The sequence below is a fragment of the Lynx canadensis genome, chromosome D4 (assembly GCF_007474595.2).
Source record: "Lynx canadensis isolate LIC74 chromosome D4, mLynCan4.pri.v2, whole genome shotgun sequence".
NCBI classification, from domain to species: Eukaryota; Metazoa; Chordata; class Mammalia; order Carnivora; family Felidae; genus Lynx; species Lynx canadensis.
The window spans coordinates 24,285,858-24,311,246 of NC_044315.2; the positions used below are offsets into that span (position 1 = coordinate 24,285,858).

General features: G+C 41.3%; 1 protein-coding gene across 2 annotated transcripts in view; it reads right to left on the bottom strand.

Moving 5' to 3' along the window:
- The window catches only part of FRMD3 (FERM domain containing 3), a 307,700-nt gene that overhangs the window by 39,554 nt on the left and 242,757 nt on the right, over nt 1-25,389 (bottom strand). The gene's annotated exons all lie outside the window — the stretch shown is intronic.

The window sequence follows — 25,389 nt, forward strand, 5'->3', positions numbered from 1 at the left end:
GAGCCTTTATTTTGTTCGAGAGCAGTGATGTCCAATAAAAACACAATGCGAGCCACATTTAAAAAGGAAAAAGATTCAGAAAGTTAAAAAAGTATTAAAATTATGTGTTTACTTGAACCTAAAGGATTCAAAATAGATTATTTTGCTATAGAATATAGAAATTAATAAAATAGTGTTGATTCGTTTTTAGTGCTAAATCTTTGAAAGTGATGTGCATTTGCACACCCAGAGCACACGTCAGTTCAGACAGGCCATATTTCAAGTGCTCAGTTGCCCCATGGGGCTGCCTTGGCGGACAGCACAGCCATGCATGGAGCGCTGAGCTCCTCGCAGCATTTTCTGCACCCTCAGAACCGGCGCTGATATTTTCTTCATTTTATAGACAAGGAAACAAAGCCCTACAGAGTAACTGATCTTCCTGAATTCAGTAAGAGACAAAGCCCCCATTTGCCCCTAGGCTCCAATTTATATCAGTTGACTATAAAAACCAGGCCTGAGAGCTGTTCCTGCCCCCACCTCTCACCAACTGTGTTTGAAATGCAGGATCCAAACTTTACATCTTACCTCTCAGCATTCTGGAAGTCCTGCACTTGTGCATCTGCCGTATAAAATGTGCTTGCACCCCGGTGTAACAAATGAGTTTCAATGTTTCAGTACATGCTATATTTGAAAAAAAATCTCAACTGATTATTAACTGTGCCCCACATGCCATCTTTCTGTTATATTTCTTTGCTGGCACGTTTTTCTCTCATTTTCAGAAAAAAAGTTTTTTCCCCTCACATATGTACAATTTCATGCATACATGCATTTTTCTACTTTAAATAGTGACTGTGGCCAAAAGATAATGTTCTAATAAAAATACTTTTTTTTTTCTTTTCGGTTGAAATAAAGCATTAAATTCAAGGCAGCTGGCTGAAATTCTGCATTGTTATACTTCAATGTGGGAATATAAATTGATTTAGCATTTCTGGAGAAAAAGAAGGTTAGCAAAGTATACTGAGTTTTATACGTGGGATATTCTTTGCTAAATAAATATTCTTTAGGATATTCTTTCCTAAATACATTTTAGGAATTTATTCTGAAGAAATAATTAGAAACGTTGACAAAAGTTTTGGGACAAAGGTGTTCATCAGAGTATCAGTTATTATAGCCATAGCCACACCAAAAAAATCTAAATTTCCCGTGGGAAAAATGATTAAATACACATAATGGGATGTTGTACATTCATTAAAATGTATGTTTAGGAATATAACGATGGGGGGAAATCTTGCAATATATTGATAAGTGAAAAAAGCAGTTTATAGAAACAATACAACCTCAACTATGTAAAATTGTACATTATACGCTGGACTGTAAATCTTGAAAGGGGAGAAAGGTGGCAATCAGCTATGCACTGTGAGCCCAGTCATCTCCGGAGACCTTCCAGGGGGTTCCTAATGCCCCTTCCCCAGGTTACCAGTTCTAGGCACAGTAGGGGGGTTTCCATTGGGGGGTGGGGGGTGCGTAGTCAACTTCCAAACCTGGAACTTCAAAGGAAAATACCCTTAAAAATTCACATTTTCAACCCTTTGTAGCTCCTCTTGTGGTATAATTCAGAGCAGAATCTTCATCTATAAAACAGATACGCCACACAGTGGGGCCCTCAGAACATACTAGGCCCTTCCTCGCTAGCCACCAACAGTGGATCTTAAAGAACTGCTGAAAATCTTTAGGATGCAGAAGAATAAATCGGGAAATCCCTGTCCTCAATAAATCAGCACTTTGCAGTAACACAGATGAAGGATTTCAAAAATTCATGTGGGTTCATTCTCACGGCAGCAGCAGTGGGCCAGGCTCAAATAACAAGAAAATCTCCCTTTGTCTGTTTGGAGGGAATATAGATAAATCTGTATGCCTGTCATTTTGTTAAGAAACATGTGACCTGATCCCACGGCACACTCTAACAAACAGACCTTCCCCGCCCCCCACCCACCCAAGAAAGGCAAGTAAACAAAACTACTGCCATACTTTTTGTTCTTGTCTATGATCACTCTCCATTAATTCTCAAGCTTCAAATCTCACCAGTTTTAAAATGTCACCCTCCTTTCCTTTTATTAACTATAACTCATCCTAATATTTTGCATTTCATACATTTTTTATTTTTCATACATTTTCATAGACTTCATACATTTTTAATTCTCTTGAATTTGTGCTCTCTCGATGATATTTTTCAGAGATCCTAAGTAGACTCTTTAACCCTCTTTCTGCTGGGGAACTTCTGCTTTATTTAGAAAGAGAGAACAGAGCAGGACCAGCATTCCACATGGTCCCAGCATTTCTTTCGGCCTTGGCCGACTCTACCCAAAATGGCTGCATTTCAAGAGGGAGCAGCAAAGGCGGGCAGAGAGGCAGAGCCGGCCTCAAGATTCCGGGAGGTCCTGCACAGGGAGAGACATTATTATTCGAGGCGCCGTGCTAAGAGCAGTATCAACAGCACAATGATTGGACGCCCTTCAGTACCCTTCCTGGTTAGATTCACCTGTTTGTTTGAAGGATCAGGAGCGCATGTCTGGGCAGTGACAAGAGGCTAAAGAAAGCTGAGGATGTGTGAAGAGGGGAATCGATTTTCCATAATGAGATGCCAGAGACTGATAAATCAAGCAGAAGCCAGAGTGGAGGGAGAGAGTTCAATGATAAGAGCTGTTCCTGGGCCTGAATTCCAGGTCTGCTTCTGCGACAAAGCTCCTGACACAGATTTGGCATGAGGCAAAAAGACTGCCTTTGCTTTGTGGGTGACTGGGAGCTACGGACAACTTGGAGCCCTGGTGGAGCTGTAAAACGGGGACCGTACTCCTCTCGTGGTTGTTAGGACCATGAGCTCATGCATAGCAGCTGCCTAGTGTAGTGCTGGTTCCTAGTCGATGAACTAGAACTTTATAAGTAGTTGTAGAAAGCAAGGTTTAAAGCACAGGCTCTGGGTTCTGATCCTGACTGTACTGTTTTATTATCTCTGAGCCTTAGTTTCCATGCCTGTAAAATGAGCAGAGCAACAGCAGTACCGACCTCCCAGGGTTGTGAGGATTAATGAAATTAATCCACATGGCAAGCACCCATCAGTGCCCAACACAGAAATTACTCAAGAAGCATTAGTGATTTTTCCCCCCAATGCTCATTCCTTTCTCTCTCTGAACTACTTAAGGAGAGGACAGTGAGGATTCTAAACAGTCTGGATTCTCTTAATTCTGTCAACCATTTGCCCTCTAGCATTTCTAGTTACTTCTCCCCACCAGTTAGGCATCCAACTTCAGCTCAGGATCTCAGAGTTCATGAGTTCAAGCCCCATATCAGGCTCTGTGCTGACAGCTCAGAGCCTGAAGCCTGCTTCGGAGTCCGTGTCTCCCTCTCTCTCTGCCCCTTCCCTGCTCACACTCTGTCTCTCTCTCTCTCAAAAAAAAAAAAAAAAAAAAAAAAAAAAAAAACAGTAAAAAAAAAAAAAAAAAAAAAAGATTTAAGAGTTTACCTGACCAGCCCTGTAACCCTGGGAAAGTTACACAAGCTTGTTGAAATGCAGTTTTTGGTCTTTTAAAACAGTAATGATATTGGCACTTATGTAACCGAATCCCTGCTATGTAGTAGGCACTTAGTAAATGCTAAATATTGTACTCTATCATCATCAATATCATATACCTTAGCTGTTTTGACAACAGATTTCACAGGTGTCGTGGATTTGGCCATTAGTTAAAATAGAGATTCACTAAAACTTTAGCTGTTATCGCCAATTAAAAAGGTAATTAAAAGTATTACATACATTTAAATGTGCTTTGTAATAAACTCAGACTTTAAATATCCATTATTAAGAGTTCTTGGGACTATCACATACCTTGAAGGACTTTTTAAATATTTTTATGGACATAAAAACAATATAATAATGATATAAAATATTTTAATAGGGCCCCTGGATGGCTCAGTTGGTTGAGCATCTGACTTTGGCTCAGATCATGATCTTATGGTTCTTGAGTTCGAGCCCTGCATCTTCACTGCTGTCAGTGCAGAGCCCGCTTTGGATCTTCTGTCCTCCTCTCTCGCTGCCCCTCCCCCACTCACACTTTCTCTCTCTCTCTAAATAAACATTTTATATATATATATATATATATATATATGTTGATAGTATATTTGTGATATGATGAACATATTCTTGGGTGTACAGTAAGGAGAAATGGAGGCCATTCCCAACACTGAAACAGGGTCATTCAGCTAAATAGTCAATCATCTCTATAATTCAGTTTCCTCGTTTGTAAAGTTAAGGCAACAATGTCTGTCCTATCCATTTGAAAGAAATAGTCCTGAGCCTCAAATGATGATAACTGATGTGAAAGAAACTCTGAAAATGTAGAAGATGCTCTGGCATATTGGATACTATTACACTTATTATTCCCCTTATCAAATGAAGCATTTGCTGAGTGTTTCCTGCCTGTAAAATGAGAACACTGCTCTGTGGGGCCAGGCATCACCATGTAGTGGTGGGAGAAAAGCCAATGAAAACCCTCTGGAGAATTATAGTTGCAGACAGAATAGAATTCAAACAGCGCAGCTGGGCTCCCCACAGCACCATTGTGGGGAAAGAAAATCCTCTTTGCAGGAACTCTATGGCTGCAGAGCATTCTAGCATAAGGGCTAATCCATCTGCTTTCCTGGCCGTCTCATGCACTGAGAGCGTGGCATCTCTAAATAGGCAGCTTATGCAAGCCAGGGAGAGGGAGAGAGGCAGAGCCCTCTGTCTGTTGGGGCTGCCAGCGATTATTTCTAAATAAAGGCAGAAAAACCGAGACAAAGAGATCAGGGAAGAACCCATCGGATACTGCTCTGCTCTCACTTCCTTTCTTTAGCGATATGGAAGATCCTGCGATGTTCCAAGCAAGAGAAAAGGAATCCTGCAATGAAGCTGTCGCAGCAGGCTGACGAGCTGGGGGCAAACGTCAGAGTTATTTCTGCACTGCAATGGACTCTGGGATGGAGTGGGTGGGGTACGGGGAGGGGTAACAAGGCAAAGATGGCCTGCAGGTCTCTGGCTGAGCAACTGTGTAGATGGTAATGTTGCTAACCGCGTCGGAGCAGGAGCAGTTTTGAGATTGGGGTTGGAGGCAGAAGAGAACATGAGTAGTAGTAAATCCATTAAGTTTGATGTGTCAGGTACGAGCTGTCGTGTGGCACCCAGGCAGAGGTGGCCAATAAGCAGCTGACAGTTCAGGATGGCAGTGTGGGACTGATGGCAAGCACCATCAGTGCCTGACAGAGAAATTATTCAAGAAGCATTGGTGATTTTTCCCCCCAAGGCTCATTCCTTTCTCTCTCTGAACTACTCAAGGAGAAGACAGTGAGGGTTTTAAACAGTCTGGATTCTCTTCATTCTGTCAACCGTTTGTCTCCAGCATTTCTAGTTACTTCTCTCCAAACAGTAGGGAAGCAGTATTACTAATTGTTAAGAGTTTACCTGACCTGTATGGAGGCTAACACGAGGGAAACAGAGAGGAGGTCAAGATCACCCTGGTCAGTGAAAACACTGCACCTAGCATCCTGGTCTCCAAGTTCAGTGGTCTCTCCACTTTGCTGCTTTGTCTCTCTCCAAACACCAGAGAAGAACAAGTTTTGCTGTCTTCTAATCAGGGTAAGATAATATTCTGCACTAGTAATGGACAGGCTTCTCCTTTCACCCAGAATTCCTGGAGGCTTTTTCTTGATCGGTAGCCCAGAGATCAAATCTAACCCACCAATAAAACAATGACCACAAATACTTGACCATTAATTTCACAAACCATAAATCCAAGACGGAAGGACATTCCCCACCTGCACACTAGACAAAAGAGTCCATACTCTGAGTAAAGGAGAATTGAAGGGGCCTCAAGTAGAGGAGAGGGTGAGATAAGGGACCCAAACCTCCAAGGATCAAGGACCAGCCACTGACAGTGCCAGGGTGCCTCATGGGAGTCATTACCCAGCAAGCCACTCATAGATTGTGCAGCACCACAACTCTCCCTCCCTGGTCTGATTTATCTAAGTATATGAGAGACACCCGGTGCACCTGGGTGGCTCAGTCGGTTGAGCATCCGACTTTTGATTTCAGCCCAGGTCATTATCTCACAGTTCATGAGTTCAAGCCCCATGTCAGGCTCTGTGCTGACAGTGTGAAACTTGCTTGGGATTCTCTGAAACCGCCCCCCCCCCCGCACTCTCTCTCTCTGCCCCCCCCATTCGTGCTCTCTGTCTAAAAATAAACTTAAAAAAAAAAAAAAAAGACATCCATATTCACTGGCCCAAGGTGAAAAGGGTGCTGGGGTGGCTCAGTTGGTTAAGTATCCGACTTCAGCTCAGGTCATGATCTCATGATTCATGGGTTCAAGCCCCACATCAGGTTCTGTGCTGACAGCTCAGAGCCTGGAGCCTGTTTCAGATTCTGTGTCACCCTCTCTCTCTGCCTCTCCCCCCATTTGCACTCTGTCTCTCAAAATTAAATAAATATTTAAAAAAAACTTTTTTTGAAAACAACCTGTGAATAAAGGTAGTGCCAGAATACCTACAGTTCCCCCCATTATAGGGGTGGTGGTAACACAAAGGGGAACCTTCCACAGCAGTCCATAGATGAAACCAGCAGAAATCTCCCACAGAGGCTGGACAGGGACTAGGAATTTCACAACTATACCGTATTCTTCAGGAGCAGACATGGACATGAGGATCTCCCTTGCAGAGTTCAGACCAGCTCACTGACCAAGGCTACCTACAACTCAGACTCTACCTTTCATATAGACAAAGTGTTTTTCCTCTATCCTCGCTGAAGCTAAGGCTTAAAAGTTCCCCAACTTAGATGCATCAAGGCAATCTATGGTTAGTGCAGTTTGTCAGATGCCAATTCAGCCCCCAGAGGTCTCCCTGGAGGAAATGGGTGGCAGCACTATCTTTCCAGGCTCTAGGCGGAAAGGCCTCCTTTGGTCTGGGCTTAGTAGTTTCAAGCAAGAACCTATTTCCTTTGTTTCTGGGCGGAATGACTTTGTTTTCTCACCGCATCTACTTCATTATTTCACCCCCTCCAGGCACAAGTCACCATTACAGATAAGCCATTTTTCTCTGAGTAAAAGGAAATTAAACTGGGCTGCGTTAATAAATAGTTTTTCTCCACTTTCCCCCAACAGCTTTGCCGATGGTATTCAGGAACAAGGCATCTGTATCTCCCTATGGGGAAAACAATAAGCAAAAAACAGGCTCTTCTGGAACCACAGGCTCCTTGTGTAGCTGCTGTGTAATCAAGAAGCTAGAGGTAGCAGGACCCGACCCTTCTGCCCAACACACCAGCCAAGAGCCTCTGGTGCACACATCCTAGTTACCTGCTCAGAAAGGGAAACACAGTTGGCCAATAAATGCAAGAAAAAGATCCAGCCACTCTAAGTTTTGCCTTTCAAATTATCAAAGATTTTTAAAAACTTGCTATACTCAGTCTTGTAAGGCTACGATAAGAGACGTTCATATATAATTTGGTGGAAGGTGGGGGAGGAAGAGATATTTTTGTGTAGTATTTGATTGAATAATGTATGTCCATCCAAATGAACACTGTGGAAGAATATTTAATGTCACAGGGAATGCTCCTATGATGTTAATGAAAAAGCAGATTACAAAATAATATCTCAAGTATAATTCTCTATTTGTTAAAAATACATAGATGAGTTATACACATTCAAACCACAGTTTGAACATTAAAGGCTGCAGGTACTTTTATACTTTTGTTTGTGGTTTCTGTATTTGCAAATTTCCTACTATGACAATGGTATGCCTTTTGATTTCAGATTAAAAAAAAAAACAGAACAGAACATGCTTGGCTTCCAGTAAACCCTAATCCCAGGAGAACATTCCCCTTACAGGCTTTCTCTTACATTAAAAAAAAAAAAAAGAAGGCTGTCCTGGCTGCAGTTAGAAATCATACATTCATTCATTTACTTGTTCACTAATTTGCCAAGTATTAATTTAGCTCCTTCTATGTGTCAGAGCATCTCTTCAGTGCTGGCAATAATAGGCAGGGGGGGATGTAGCAAGCGAAGTCTCCTCTCACGGAGCTGACGTTTTAGTCAAGGGAGACAGCCAACAAACAGGACAAATACCCTCTCTCTCTGCCCCTCCCCTGTTCATGCTCTGTCTCTCTCTGTCCCAAAAATAAATAAACGTTGAAAAACAAAAATTTTAAAAAATAAATAAATAAATAAATCCCTCTCTCTCTGCCCCTCCCCTGTTCATGCTCTGTCTCTCTCTGTCCCAAAAATAAATAAACGTTGACAAAAAAAAAAAATTAAAAAAAAAAAAAAAAAAAAAACAAACAGGACAAATAGTTATCGAGTGTTTGATAGTGCTAAGCACACCTGACAAAAATCAAACAGGGTGATGGCGAGAAAGAGAACAAACAGGTAGGTTGGGAAAACTAACAGAATTGGGTAGTCAGGGAAGACTTTCCAAGGAGCGGAAATCTCAGGTAAGACTTAAAAGAAACAGCTGGCCTTACAATGACCAGAGGAAAAGCTCTTCTGAGTAGATGAAAAGGCTTGTGCAAAGGCCCTGAGGTAGCCATGAGCTGGCATAGGCATATTCGCAGGGGAAAGGCAACTGGTATGATAGGAACACCGAGATTCGAGATTCGAGAGGAGAACAGTAGGAAATGGCCTAAGGGTAGGGAGGGGGCAAGGTGTAGACCAGAGCAAGGAGCTGAGATTTTTTAACTAGATCGGAGTTCCATTTATAAAAAAATCACCGGCTTGCTGTGTGGGAAATATGGGTGGGGGAGGGGGTTGGAGCAGAAGCAGAGATACTGTATATCCAGGAGTCAGAAGAATGGCTGCGGCTGGGATGGTGCAGTGGCCATGATTCTGGGGTATATTTGAAAGGTTAAAGTGAATAGGAATCTGCAGACGGATTTGACAATTTATCTTCTTATGACCACTGGGCAGTCAGACTCTTCTACTCAGGATGGGGCAAGTGCTAGGAAGGAGTCTGGTCTGGGAAGGAACAGAATATGGCCCCAATAGAAGCCAGCAAGGGAGATCCACGCAGGCTGTCAACCCAAAGGATAGGGCAAGGCCCCGGCCAGTTGGGAGTACGGCCTAGCCATACTAGGTCATGCTAAGGTCCACTGAGGACCATACAAGGCCACTAAGGTCATTCTGGAGTAGAGTCTGTCCCAGGGCAGCACCAGGATGGAGACTCAGGAGAAGGAGCAAGGCTGGCATGAGGACCAGAAGGAGACAGGGCAGAGCAACAGAGCAAGAAGAGAAGCCTGATCCAAAGCACGAGCTTCAGCTTCTCAGTTCCCTCCCAGGTCAGGGCAGGATTGGCTCTAGAGTGGGGGTGAGGCTGAGCCCGTGTTTAAGGGCAAAATTGTGCAGTTGTGGCAGAGGGGCTCAGGCAGGGGGACTGACAAGCCCATAGATCACAAGGGAGGTTTTGTTTTTTGAACAGGGATACCCCTTCCTTTAACCAAGAAACCTAGTCTATGTTCCGATTACCAAGTGGGTCATCCTGAAAATCCGATTTATTTCTCTTTTGGCCACAGCACCTGCCCATTTTCACACTTCCTATGCTGAAGTGGAGATTTGGGAGTTAAAAAAGTCTCCAAATTGGACTTCTCTTCTAAAAGGAGACTTTTTAGAAGGCTCTTTCAAGTGGGGAAATGTTCATCTTATATGCCCTTTTAAGCTAGCGGCTATTAATTTTCAATTTTATACTGGAAATTTGCAACTCACAGAAAGAAAGGAAAAAATGTAACCCTGCTTTTATAGATCATTGTGCCCCATGCTTACTGTTTTGTTAGCCACATTTAAAACGATGTGTATACTTATTTTGAGAGAGAGAGAGAGAGTAGGGGGAGGGCAGAGACAGAGGGAGAGAGAGAGAATCCCAAGCAGGTTCCATACTCAGTGCAGAGCCCAACGTGGGGCTCGATTTCACAACTGTTGAGATCATGACCTGAGCCAAAGTCAGGAGTTAGATGCTTAACCAACTGAGCCACCCAGCGCCCCTGAAAGCACATTTTTAAGAATGGCAGCAATCTGGGGGGACGATTATGAAACAACAGCCAGAGTGGGGAAGAAATGTAGACATAATCTCATCCTGTTTTATAAAAGAGGAAATAAGATCCAAGTGATGTCAGTGGCTAGTATGTACCAGATAAAAAGTAAATGTTTATCCAATGAATGAAGGAAAGAAGGAAGGAACGAACTCCGGCCCTCTCTCTCTTTATCCAATACCCTCCCCACCACCAGAGAACCCTCACTAAGGCCGTGTCCTGTGCTCACTCAGAAAGGGAAGTCTGGCACCCACGTAAGTCAGGCCACGGGGCTGCCACCGAACATGTCAGTGGGAGTGACGCAGCACCTGCCACGCAGCTTGGCAAAGGTCTAGCCAGTGCTTGGGTGACTCACCCCGGTTTGCCAGCGTGAAAGACCAAAAGCATGTAAAAAGGTGTGTCACCACCGTAACTAGAGCACATAGATCTCACATCTATTTTAGGAATCTGGGGTTTTGGCATGAACTGGGCTTTCAGAGTTTCAAAATCATGCCCTGCCTTTTCTTCTTTGTAGACTCATCTGGACGATCTACAGCAGTTGTATCTGGACCTATTAGGTGGGGGGTGGGGGAGGGGAGGAAATATGTGCCTACTTATGAATAAATGCATATTTATTTATAAATTAGATACATATATAGCTGTCTTCATATATTATGTCCCTTATAAAAGTCACACAAATAGAAACTTCATAAGAAGGTGATAAAAGTGAACAGAAGTCTGAATAGTTTCTTTCTCCACCCCAGCGGGCCGTTGTACACACCCACTGCCCATGCACCCCGCTCTGGAAGCCATGTCTCTAGGACCTCAATTCACCATTAGCCAAACCAAGCAAGAGGCTGCACCCCACTGTAGATGGCATTGGACATGCATCCTAATGGACACCCCAACATCCAGCCTGCGCCCACTGACCATAGCCTCCTTTTCCTTTGCTTTTGTTTCACATTTATTACTGCTTGGTAAAATCCGGAAACTTCTGAAATTATAAAATCAATTTAGGCCATGTTACTCTTACTACTCACTGAACATATTATAATTTCCTTACACAGCTATCTTTCTCTCTTTAACTGTGGTAACATATACCCTTCCTGCAGACACTAAAAATGTTAATACAGTCAAAACTTTAAAAGTTATGATTTTTTTAATTTTTTAATGTTTATTTTTAAGAGAGACAGAGCATGAGGTGGGGGAGGGGAAGAGAGAGACAGAGACACAGAATCCAGGCTCCAAGCTGTCAGCACAGAGCCCGACGTGGGGCTCGAACTCCCGAACCACGAGATCATGACCTGAGCTGAAGTCAGACACTTAACTGACTGAGCCATCCAGGCGCCCCTAAAAATTGTTTAAAAATAAAACAATCAGAGCCTCTTTTCTGAACCCTGCCCGTACTGCCCATAATATTGCCACAGACCTACCATTACAGGTCTACCTACAGGAATGGATCCAGCCTAACACTTTTTTTCTACAAAATTCTGAGTCTTAACAGAAGAGCGGGGAGGGGGTAGATTCTGTGAGATCCTGCCTCAACCTAAGCCTGGGTATCACAAAGAACATTTATTTAACACTGCCAACCCACTAACAACAACACTAGAAAACAGAACCCCATGCTGATTCTGGAATGCATCTAAAATTCAGACAATTACAGCCTCTGCTTCCTAATGACAATGGTTTAGTAATATTTTCACTTTTCCCCTCCTGCGGTTTCTTAGGGACATGATGGGAGTATTTACTTGTGTAAGTGCCAAGCAACATTTCTCTCCATCACAGACCACACTCTGGCTGTCACAACTACTCACACTTAAACTCTCCCCTGGCTCATATCCCAACCCTCAGGGGCCGTGACCGGATTACTTCATGGGACACTTGACTGACATATTTTTTTCCCACCCCAGCTGAGTCCTTTAAAGCAATTAATTATTACTACTTAAGTACAGCAGCAAAGTGCCCACTGGAGCAGGAGCTGGGATTTGGGAAATTCTGTACCGAGTGGCTTTCACTAATGAAACAAAGATCCTTAACACAGTAATGAGCAAATGAGTAATTAGAACTTGGCCCGAAGTGAGCCATTCCTTATTTAACAAATTCGACTTTAAAATCAGAATGTGATTCCCAGAAGGCAACAAGCTTCCTGCTCAAAGTCTGGGGTTTCCCCTGCAACCAGGTTCTACTAAGAATTCTGCTGGGTGTGACACACACTCTGACCATGCCTTTCCCGGTAGGGTGACACTCTCCAGTGTGCTGGAGATTTCTGAGCAGTTACTGGGGCCTGGCATACTGTGACTGAAAGCCAAAGGCTCGAACCCCCCAGCTGTACAGCCGCTCTTCTCACTGAATCACAGGTTCCTTATACTTACAGAAGTCATCTGTTTTGATAATTCATTTGATAGAATTTAAAAAGAAATGCAGTCCTTTGGTTACTGATTCCGTTTTAGAAAAAAAAAAAAAAAAAAAAAAAGCCAAGCCATCTTAGATGTGTTCGATGCCATCTAAGATCCTTGGCCCAGGAATTTGATAACCAGGACCTTACCCAGCTAGCGACTTTGGGCAAACTATCTCCCCTCTCTGGGCTTTCTCATTTGTAGGATACCAAGGGGATGGGGGGAGTGCTAGATCAGGGATTGCCAAACTTCCTCTGAGGGCCCAGACAGTAAATTTGAGGCTTTGCAGGCCAAAAGGTAAAATCAAGGCTATTATGTAGGTATTTATATGGTCATCTGAAACATAACCATTTGCTCCTGGGCCAAGAAAAAAAAAATAAGCAGTAGGCCAGCCATAGGCCATAGTTTGCTGATGTCTGTGATAGACCATCGTCTACCTCCAAAAGCTGTGAAAAACATTCCTGTCCCCAAGTTCCCATTCACACTGTAAAAGACCTCAAGCCATATCTTAGAATTTGGCCTTGATATTAAGCAAAAGAATTGAGTTTAGAGCTAGAAAGTATTTGAGTGGTATTCAAGGCCACTCTTCTTACCTTATAGACCACAAAAATGAGGCTCCAAAAAGTGGAGCATCTTGTCGATGGTCACCTACCTGCCTGGTGGAGGTGGCAAGACCAGAGTTCGTATTTCCCCATTTGTCTAAGGCATCAATGCAGAAACAGAGCAGCTACCTGAATCGCTGCTATATTTACACTGAGGAATACGGTATTTTGTAAAATAAAGTTTATGGGAATTAGCCCACTATAGACCTGAGATGATGCACACCGTTGGCATCTTGTGATGCAAAATATAAAATCCTTGCAAGATAAAACATACTTAAATCACATCAGAAACAAAGCATTTAGCTTCCTTACAGCAGGGTAAATGCTTAAAATTTCAAAGATCTCCTTCAAGTGAGCAAAACTCTTAGGAGTGCTTGAGTAGTCAGTAGATACCAGAAACTAAAGTTCCCAAGATGAAACAAACCCCAGAGAAAGGCACACAAAGGGAAGGCGAAAAGCTTTTAAGAGCTCACAAATGTGAATTTGCAGGGCTTGCTCAAGGCCTTTATCTCGTCCCCTGAGTTGTTCTTGGCATCTCTACCCTAGTGGAGTGGCTGACACAAGCTGTGGTTCTTTCTTCCAGAACTCAATAGACGTGATAACAGATTCTGAATTTTGACTTTGCTAATCCACTACCGCAGTTATAAATACATCCAGAAGCTGTCCTCTGCTCTGGGAAGGCGACTAGCTCCTATAGAAGCAGGTGTGGCTGCCATATGCCTATCAGCAGTGGGAAACTGCAGGTACCACTGAATGAAAAAGTTCAAGAGAGCCCAAAGTTGCATAGTGCTGGAATGATGCTTGAAATAGCCCTTTCAGGAGTACCTTGTTATTCAGGATATTAGTCCATGTGTCTGCATTTGTGCTAAATATGTTCCCAATTCATTTATGATATATCTTCTTGCACTGATGGTTTCGACATTAAGCAAACAAAGCAGGAATTTCAAAAACTATGCGCATGAGATGATTGCGATGGCATTAAAATGCATTGGGAAGGAAACTGCTAACACATTAACATTGATTGTCTCTAGGAAGTGGGACAATCTGGGAGGTGATTTTTACCTGTTTTAGAACTTTGTAAATTTTCTAGATCATAATCAGTTTTATAATAAAAAATAAAAACAAACCCTGTGGCAGCGACAAGTGCAATTAGAGCTGGTGCTAATTGATCTGCCGTCACCAAGTAGCAGCGACCACAGGGGGAAAGGTGGTTCCACAGAATTTATGAACAGCTCCTACTGTTTGCTGGAATACAGTATAAAAGAAATTTCAAAAAAGACCAGTGTGTCACTCCTAGTGCATATCCTGATATATGCTAAGCCAGGGGAAGAAATTACTTAACACAAGGGGGAAAATGGCAGGGAAGAAAGACATTGAAGCTATGAGAAGAGATTAAATCTGTCTGAGCCAGAGCCATGAAACCCCACAGAGGGAGAAAAGAAGGAGGAGAATTTTCATATCAGATCAGCAGGGAGGGGGCTAGACCCAGTGGAGAATGGAAGAAGGAATTCATAAGCAGCATACCCATAGCAGCCTTGGGATGTTAGAGGCCTCACCGGTGATGTGACTGGTTCAACTGTGTAGTGTAAGAGTGGCTTTGCCTGGTATGATGTTGAAAGATTAGCACGTGGGGTGGAATGGATAAAAAAACAAGACCCATCTGTATGTGCCTATAAGAGGCTCACCTCAGATCTGATGACACATTCACACTGAAAAGTGAAGGGATGGAAAAACATTTACCATGCAAATGAAAATGAAACAAAGCTGAGGTAGCAATACTTACTTAGATCAGACAAAATAGCCTTTAAAACAAAGATCATATAAGAGACAAGGACATTACATAATGATAAAGGGATCAATCCAACAAGAGAATATAACAATTGTAAATACCTATGCACATAATACTGGAGCACCCAAATATATAAAACAAATATTAACAGACTTAAAGAGCGAAATTTATGATAACATAATAATAGTAGGGGACTTTTAATACTCCACTTACATCAATGGATAGATTATCCAGGAAGAAAATCATTAATTGTTTTTAAATGACACATTAGACCAAATGGACATAACATATATACAGAACATTCCATCCAAAAACAAAAGAAAACACATTCTTTCCATGTGCACATGGAACATTCTCCAAAAGAGATCACATGTAGGCCACAAAACAAGTCTCAATAAATTTAAGAATATTGAAATAATACCACACATCTTTTCTGACCATAATAAAACTAGAAATCAATCAGAAGAAGGAAAACTAGAAAAAGCACAAACATGTGGAGGCTAAACAACATGACACTAAACCACCAGTAGGTCAACAAAGCAATCAAAGAAGAAATTACACAGTGCTTGGAGATAAATGAAAATGAAAACACAACAGTCAAGGGGCGCCTGGGTGGCTCGGTCGGTTAAGCGTCCGACTTCGGCTCAGGTCATGATCTCGCGGTCTGTGAGTTCGAGCCCCACGTTGGGCTCTGTGCTGACAGCTCAGAGCCTGGAGCCTGTTTCAGATTCTGTGTCTCCCTCTCTCTCTGCCCCTCCCCTGTTCATGCTCTGTCTCTCTGTCTCAAAAATAAATAAACATTTCAAAAAAATTAAAAAAAAAAAAAGAAAACACAACAGTCCAAATTTTGGAAATGCAGTGAAAGCAGTTTTAGGAGGGAAATATGCAGTAATAACAGGCCTACCTCAAGAAACAAAAATCTCAAACAATCTAACTTTACACCTAAAAGAACTAGAAGAAGAACAAACAAGCCCAAGGTGAGTAGCAGGAAGGATATAATAAAGATGGAGAATAAGCAAATGAAATAGAGACTCAAAAACAATAGAAAAGGTCAACGAAACCAAGGGCTGGTTTTTGAAAAGATACACAAAGTTGATAAATCTTTATCCAGACTTATCAAGCAAAAAAGAGAAAGGACCCAAATAAATAAAATTAGAAACAAAAGAGAAGTAACAACTGACACCACAGAAATATGAAGGATTATAAGAGAATACTACAAAAAAATTATATGCCAACAAATTGGACAACCTAAAAGATATGGATAAATTCCTAGAAACATACAGACTTCCAAAACTGAATCAGAAAGGAACAGAAGATCTGAATAGACTGATTACTAATAATGGTATTTAATTGGTAATCAAAAAACTACCAAAAAAATAGAAGTCCAGGACCAGATGGATTCACAGGTGAATTCTGTAAAACACTGAAGGAAGAGTTTATACCTATCCTCCTGAAATTATTCAAAAAATAGAAGAGAAAGGGAAGCTTCCAGATATACTCTGTAAGGCCAGTATTAACCTGATACAAAAACCAAAGATAACACACACACAAAAAAAATTATAGGCTGATATCCCTGATGAACACAGATATAAAAATCTTCAACGTAATATTAGCAAACATTTAACAACACTTAAACGTAATATTACAACGTAACATTAGCAAACGTCATATTATAACAACGTAATATTAGCAAACATTTAACAACACTTAAAAGGGTCATTCACCACGATCAAATGGGATTTATTCTGGGGATGCAAGGACGGTTCAATGACTCCAAATCAATCAATATGATATCCTACATTAAGAAAATGAAGGATCAAAATCATATGATCATCTCAATAGATGCCAGAAAAAAGCATTTGACAAAATTCAACATCTATTCATGATAAAAAATACTTTCGACAAAGTGGGTTTAGAGGGAATATACTTCAACATAATAAAGGCTATAAATTACAAACCCACAACTAACATCATACTCAGTGGGGAAGACTGAGAACTATTCCTCTAAGATCACCAACAAGACAAGGATGTTCACTCTTGCCACTTTTATTCAACAAAGTACTGGAAGTCCTAGCCACAGCAATCAGACAAGAAATAAAATGCATCTATATCGGTAAAGAAGAAGTTATACTGTTACTATTTGCAGATGACATACTACGAACAGAAAAGCATAAAGACTCCACCAAAAAGTACTAAAAGTAATAAATGAATTCAGTAAAGTTGCAGAATACAAAATTAATATGAGGAAACTGGGTATTAATCAGTACTAATTGGGTACTAATAGCAAAGTAGAAGAGAAATTAAGAAAACGATCATAGTTACAACTACACCAAAAAGGAAAAACATATGTAAAAATCAATTTAACCAAAGAGGTGATAAATCTATACCCTAAAAACTATAAAACACTAATGAAAGAAACTGAGGATGACACAAGAAAATGGAAAGATATTCCATGCTCATGACTTAGAAGAATTAAAATTGTTCAAATGTCCCATTCTACCGAAAGCAATCTACAGATTCAATGCAATCCTTATCAAAATACCAACAGCATTTTTTATAGAACTAGAACAAATAATACTAAATAATAATAAGGATTTCTGAAGCAACCTTGATAAAGAAGAACAAAGCTGGAGTTATCACAATCCCGGGTTTTAAGATGTACTACAAAGTTGCAGTAATCAAAACAGCATGGTACTGGCATAAAAATAGTCACATCGTTCAATAGAATAGAACAGAGACCCCAGAAATAAACTCATGATTATGGTCAACTAATCCAAGGCAAAGGAGACAAGAATATACAATTAGAAAAAGAGTCTCTTCAACAAATGGTATTGGGAAAACTGGTCAGCTACATGTTAAGGAATGAAAATGGACCACATTCTTCTACCATACACAAAAATAAACTCAAAATGGATTAAAGACCTAAATGTGAGACCTGAAACCATAAAAATCCTTGAAGAGAGCACAGGCAGTAATTTCCCTGACATCAGCAATAACAACATTTTTCTAGACATGTCTTCTAAGGCAAGCAAAAGCAAAATAAACACACACAAGCAGGGACACACAGACAAAAGTAAAAATAAACTATTGGAACTACATCAAAATAAAAAGCTTCTGCACAGTGAAGGAAACAATCAACAAAAGGAGAAGGCAATCTACTGAAGGGTAGAAGGTATTTACAAATGATATATCTGATGAAAGGTTGGTATCCAAAATGTATAAAAAACTTAAACAACTCAACACCCTCCCCCCAAAAACAAGCCAATTAAAAAATGGACAGAGGACCTGAATAGACATTTTTCCAAAGAAAACATCCAGATAGCCAACAGGTACATGAAAAGAACTCAACATCACTAATCATCAAGAAAGTGCAAATCAAAACCACAGTGAGATATCACTTTACACCTGTCAGAGTGGCTAAATTCAAAAAAACAAGAAATAACAAACATTGGTGAGGATGTGAAGAAAAAGGAACTCTTGTAAACTGTTGGTGGGAATGTAAATTGGTGCAGCCACTATGGAAAACAGTATGGAAGTTCCTCAAAAAATTAAAAGTAGATATATTATATGATTCAGTAACTCCACTACTGGGTATTTACCAAGGAGAAACAAAAATGCTAATTTGAGAAAATACATGCACCCCTATGTTTATTTTTTTAACTATTTATTTTTGACAGAGAGAGAGAGAGAGAGAGAGAGAGAGAGAGAAAGAGAGAGAGCACACACAAATGGGGGAGGGGCAGAAAGAGAGGGAGACAGAGGACCCAAAGCAGGCTCTGTGCTGACAGCAGAGAGCCCGACGCAGGGCTCAAACCCATGAACCATGAGATCATGACCTGAGCCGAAGTCAGACACTTAACCAACTGAGCCACCCAGGTGCCCCTATATCCCTATGTTTATTGCAGCATTATTTTTAATATCCAATAATAATAAAAATATTATTTTTAATATGGAAACAAGCTAAGTGTCCACTGATAAATGGATAAGGAAGATGTGGGGCGTGTGGGTGTGTGTGTGTGTGTGTGTGTGTGTGTGGGTATGGGTGTGGGGGTGTGTGTGGGTGTGATGGAATACTATGCAGCCATAAAAAGGATGAGATTGTGCCATTTGCAACAACACGGATGGACCTAGAGGGTATTATGCTAAGTTAAATAAATCAGACTGAGAGGAACGAATACCATAGGACTTCTCCCCTATGTGGAATCCATAAATAGATAAATAAATAAATAAATAAACAAACAAACAAACAACAACAAAAAGCAGAATCAGACTATAAATACAGAGAACTGATGGTTGCCAGAGGGTTGGGGGAGGTATGGGCAAAATAGATGAGGGGGCGTGGGAGATACAGGCTTCCAGTTATGAAAGGAATAAGTCAGGGAATAAAAGGCACAGCATAAGGTCATGGTAATGTAATAGCATTGCATAGTGACAGATGGTAGCAACATCTGTGGTGAGCACAGCATATGCATAGACTTGTCGAGTCACTATGCTGTACACCTGAAACTAATGTAACACTGTGTGTCAGCTATATTCAAATAAAAATAAGAGAAAGAAAAACCCTAAGATGGGAAAATGCAGTAGGTCCCAAAGGGCACCTGCTCTGTGCTGGGCTGATGGGAGTGGGGTCAAGAGTACAGCATGCTTGATGATAAGGACAATATGCCTTTTAAATGCTTGGAATGCCTTCACAGATTCACAGACTTCCTAGAATTTCAATGGCATCATCGTAAGCAATCTATGGTTGGGGCTGAACACTGTAAACAACCCTTGAAATGTACCCTCACCCCTCCACACACAGAGCCACATCCATGACACATGCATGCACTCGAACACACATGCACAAACACACACAGACATTTACAGGGACACACACACACAAACAGATAAATGGTGGCATGGAAGAGCTAGCATTACCACTCTCCTTAATTTCTATCTATGCTTTGGTATAGATCTATTCTCAACCATATGCAAATGCAGCTTCAAGCCACCCTCAATCCAACCACCTTGCCATCCCGAAGACACTCCTTTATAGAAATTCCGGTGTCGCCACTGTGCTTTTGTTTTGCCAGCGGGAGGGTATCAAACACTTTCAACTCTTATTTAGTTCTTTCTACCAAGGGGAAGAAAGCATGCTTCCCTGCCTGTTCATTTATGCCAGCCTGCACCACTGCTCTCGTAGGTAAGAATGATTTTCACTGCGTGTCAGTAATTGCCAGCTACCAAGTCCTGCAAGATTGTTATTCACCTTCTCTACCATAATCCAGCATTTCTGTAACAAAAAGTACACTCCACAAATAAAACACACAGGCATTTTGCTGTCCACACTATGGAGACGCTACTCCATATTGAGCGTGATTTTATTCATATTAATGACTCCTTAAAATGTCATTTTTACCCAGAACAATTCCTACTTACAATTTTTTCTTCTCCTGAAATTTTCAGAAGCTCTACATGGCACTTTTCAAATGGTTTGCCTTTCCCATAGAAAGTTTTCCATATAGCACTCATCTACTTGGATCCTGTATCTGAGCAACTTTGGGGTAACAGTGAAAACTTTCCTGTTGCCTAGTGGTGCCTAGGAACTGGTTTTGTTTTGTCTCTACCCAGATACAGCCAACTTCAGAGCTAATCCTCCAGCTGTCATAGGAATGACTGGGGTCACACGGTTTCCCAAAGCGCCACCAGGCTAATCTGGGCAATAATGCTTTCCACAGCTGTCTTTGAGAAACATAAAATTCTAGGAAGAATATAAAGAGCTTGTCAGACAAATGAGTGGTTATAACCCCAGAGAGTCATGATGGCAGCACAGATGCCACCACCATGGCACCCATGTGAGACAAGGTGCCAGGACCTTCCCAGGACCTCACAGACATGGTGCCTCCAAGGGTCAGGGTTAAGAACTTCTTTCTTCTCCCAACCCAGTTTTTAAAAAATTCCTAACCAGACAACTCCTGTAACAGAACTCAGGCTGCCAGCCTTGACCTGTTCATGGATCCAGTTCCAAAATGTGTGATTTGAAACTCCCCCGAATCAGAATCTGAACCACTCTACGGAGTCGGGGAATAGTGAGGTCCACTCTCCACACCATGTTTGAAGCTCAACAAAGCAATGCACAGTATATAACTCTCTCAATGACTCCAATATCCAAATGGAATCATTTTTGCCATGGACTCCCAGTGTGATACTGACACGTCACTTAAGCCTTCCTATGCCTCTACGGTCTCATCATTGAAGAGACTGAACTGTTCACTCTGAGTCTCAAAAACAAGGGCAGAACCTGGACAGGAGTCCGTGGGCTGCTCACCTGCCATGTAAGCAGTGACCCCGTGTTGACAACTCTACCACTTGACTAGCGTGGATGCACTGCTTCCTCCCTAGTCCCACTCTCTCTGCCTCAGTTCAGCCCTTGTTTATCTATTTTTTGGGCTTTTGCTATGGTTCCTGTGTGGTCTCTGTGCCTCCAAACCTGAGATTCTCAACCAGGGAGCAAATGTGTTCCCCATGGAAATCTGACAAAACCTGGAAACATTTTTGGTTGTTGAGATAGGTGGGATACAACAGGCATCTACTGGGTAAAAGCAAAGGATGCTGCTAACCATTCTACAATGTTCAGGACAGTGCCCAACAAAAAATTACCCAGATTAAAAGGTCAATGGTGCTGATGTTTGAAAAACTCTGCTTCGGCCATACCTGCCTCTAATCTGTCCTCTCTACACCACAAATGATATAAAACACAATTCCAATCAGGTCATTCCCACACCTGAAATCCTCCAGGGCCTCCCAAGTGCCCTCGGATTAAAGTCGAAGCTCTCCAGGCAAGTCATAGAGACCCATCATGATCTGATCCTTTCTTAACTTTCTAACCTGCCTTTCGCTTTATCCCCTGATCTTTCTTCCCCAAAGCAATCAATGCAGCCAGACCAGATCACTCACAATTCCCTCTGCCTGTCAGTCTCACCCACCCCATTCCTTGGCCTACCAATTTTATGTCAGACACTCTAATTGGACTAGAAGGGAACAAGGCACTCTCCAGGTAGTTTGAGGCACTGATCTCTCATGAGGCATGTAGAAAAGTGAGTGCACTTTCAATCTGCAGAGGCAGAACCTACTCGTCACCTCTGTGATTCTGCTTCAGATTCCCCAACAGGCTATGAGCCTTCAGGAAGACAGTGTCTTCATCTTTATAGGCTACAGTAACCTGCACATGCTAAGTGTGGTCTACCAGTTGTATCTGTTGTAGTTATCATAGATGCTGCATTAAGGAATGAATGAATTCCTAGCTTCTTTCAATTTGGCTGTTGCTCAGGCATAAAAAGCACTGCACTATTAAAATACAAAGATGAAACTAAATTAATCACACTGTATATGCCAAGAAAGTCCATTCACAAAGGTGGAAACATCTTTGTTTAAAGCTGTGTTCTCTGTGTCTCTTCTCTTTATATACCAGAGAAATACAAATCTGTCAAATAAGTATTTATCCCTATGGATTGTCTAAATCCCATTGCCTGATACTCAAAGACAAGATACCCGGAGCAGAATCAGACTCTAAAATAGTAACTGAGAAATAATGGTATCAAGAACACAGAACTAGGTTCACTGTGAGGAATCATAACTTTGAATTTCATGGTACCTAAAATGATTTTGCTTTCTTTCTCTAGATTGAGAAGGTCATTCCATCTATTGGACATTTAACAATACTGTCATTTTTACTTCTCTTCCTTTTAAGTTCATTCTATATCCTGGAGATTGATAGGGTTTGCCTGAGCTTCAAAATCCAGATGTCTCATAAGGAGACTGTCTAATAAAAAAATTTTTATTAGACATTTATAGAGTCATTTTGGACTTTTAAAGAGAGCAACCTATCAGTTTGACTTTATAGCTGGTGAAAGAACTTAAGATTCTTCTTTAAAATAACTGGAAAAAATTGAAAAAGTAGCTTATGGATTCTTATCTCACATCATGTACATTTGTATTTTTATTGCAGTTAATTGTAATGTATGTGTCTCTTGCCCACAGTGTTCACGTTAAAGATAAGGTTAGGATTTAGCAGTGGAACCTCCTTATGGAAAATGGAGCAAAATGGAGGTTTTTAATTGAATGGGGGCAAAGGATCCAGGGGAAAGCTTTCCCAGCTCCTTATTATATCCTTGGAGAGACTCCTGGGGCCACAGCAGCCTGACTCCCATATTCCTGATGGAACCTTTATTCCCATCTAGGTTTCCATCTTTGTAGACAAGGCAGTCAAAACTCCAGGCTTGGATTGTTCCTTTTCCCTTCCTCTTCCCCATTCAACTTTGGAATAATCATGACCTCCAGCAAAAGCGATTTCCAGGTATGTGAGAGTGTAGGGGTCCAGGGCAAGCTGCCCAAATGTACTACGGTGCATATTAATTACTTTGAATTGAAGTTACTTGGGAAAAAAAAAACAGTGCAAGGACACTCAGACCCTCCTCTGTCCCCCAGAAAGCAGGAAACACATCTCCCATATGAAAAATACCTTCCCTGAATTGGAAGTAAAACAACATTCTTATCACCGAGATAGGGAATTTGGAGCCAAGAAAGCTATAGAAACAAACCCTGTTATTTTTTTCCAAACTACTACAACCTCAGCCTAAATTCTGCTTAGAATTCCCTGCTAATTAAAGCTCCCAAACACCTGTTTTCTTTATCCTATCAATACCTCACAGATTTATTATCTCTTTGTCTAAAATGTATATATAGGGGTGCCTGGGTGACTCAGTCAGTTAAGCGTCCGACTTGAGCTCAGGTCATGATCTTATGGTTGGTGAGTTCAAGCCCCACCTTGGGCTCTCTGCTGTCAGCAAAGAGTCTGCTTTGGACTTTCTATCTCCCTCTCTCTCTGCTCCTCCCCCGCTGGCTTCCTCTCTCTCTCTCTCTCTCTCTCTCCCCCCCGCCCTCTCAAAAATAAACATTTAAAAATTAATAAATAAAACGTATACAAAGTGCCTCTCCTGATCACTTATTTAGGTCTCAACTTCATTTTGGGGCCTCTGTGCATATGTAATAAAACTTCAGGGTTTTTTTCTCCCATTAATTTGTCTTACATAATTTAAATCTTAGCCTAGCTGAAAGACCTTGAAGGGGAAGAATTTTTCCTTCTCTACAAGAGGAAGCCCAGAAGAACATCACTGGTGATCAGAAGTGAAAGCTGCTTTTATTTCACTTGAAAACCGTACGAAAACAGAGAGGGTGCTGGAAAATGTAGACAGGCACCATGGACTGAGAGATCCTTGGGCTAAGACAACTCATTTAGCATGGAACTTCCAGAGTTAGTTAAGACAGAGTACAGGCCATTATTATAACAAAGACATTCTCCTTATCATCATCTTGTGGCTCAGCTGGGTCCCCTAAGGCCCCATCCTTCCTATTTTGTGTGCTTTCCTTCCACGTGGAATCTGGGGCCATCCAGTTATCTGGTTCTCCTTCTCACCATTAAACTTGCTTACAGGTAAAAGATTTACTAAAATTATTTACACTTCAGTGTCAAGTAGCCACTGCTACCTCTCCCAAGAGTATTTGCATCCCAAGCCACACTCTTATTACAGGCAGAAGAGTTTTCCCGTATGGACAGAATCCTTGAAATGAAGCTGCAGATAAAGGTGATCTTTTGGGGACAGAGAGACCTGCTCTCTTGAAGCTGCTCAGTATCCTAATTTTAAATGATGAAACCCAAGCCACTTAATGTTAGGGAAAAGCATGTTATGTTTGTGTTCAGGCTTCCAGTAACTTTATTTTGTGCGTATTTGAAAATACACTGAAATTAGCATGCAAGATTTGCCTCACCAGCGTCTATAGCAAGCAGTGTGGGGAGATTCTTCTCTGAAGTAAGTAAAGTCCTTAAAACCAAAAAATTTAAAAAAATAGAAAAAATAAAAAGCCTAGACACACACATATTATAGTCCTTAAAAATACAACTTTTGAGTTGAAGTGGACCATACATATTTTAGCTTATATCAAAACTATCAGAGAAAGGCCTACGGAAAAGGGAATATAAGTATGAAGAAATATTGAGGCAGAACAGAATGACCAATATAGAGACACTTATGGAGATTTCTTTACAACCATTAATTTGATTATGATTATAATAAAAACTTACCATCCAGGAAAACTTTGTACAGTGATGGAAATGTTCTTGGTCTGACCTTTCCAAGATGGTAGCCATTAGCCACATGCAGCTATACTACTCATTGGAAATGCAGCTAATGTGCCTAGAACTGAATTTTTAATTTTTAATTTTAACAAATTTAAACAGGTTTCAAACAGCCACACATTGCTACTGGCTACCATGCTGGAGAGTGGGGGTCTAACACCATTACTGCTTTAACACATAATTTTTAGGAATACTTTGTATCTGTGAACTTTCTCTGGGAGAAACTAATAAGACTCTCAATACAATGCAGACTTCCAGCTGCAAACAGTTTATTTACTAGAAACAATTCATGACTCACTCCATCCCCTACCCTAACCATTGCCCAGGTATCCAGGATGGGTGCCTTCTCATCCCTTCAGGGTAAGGCTGCAATG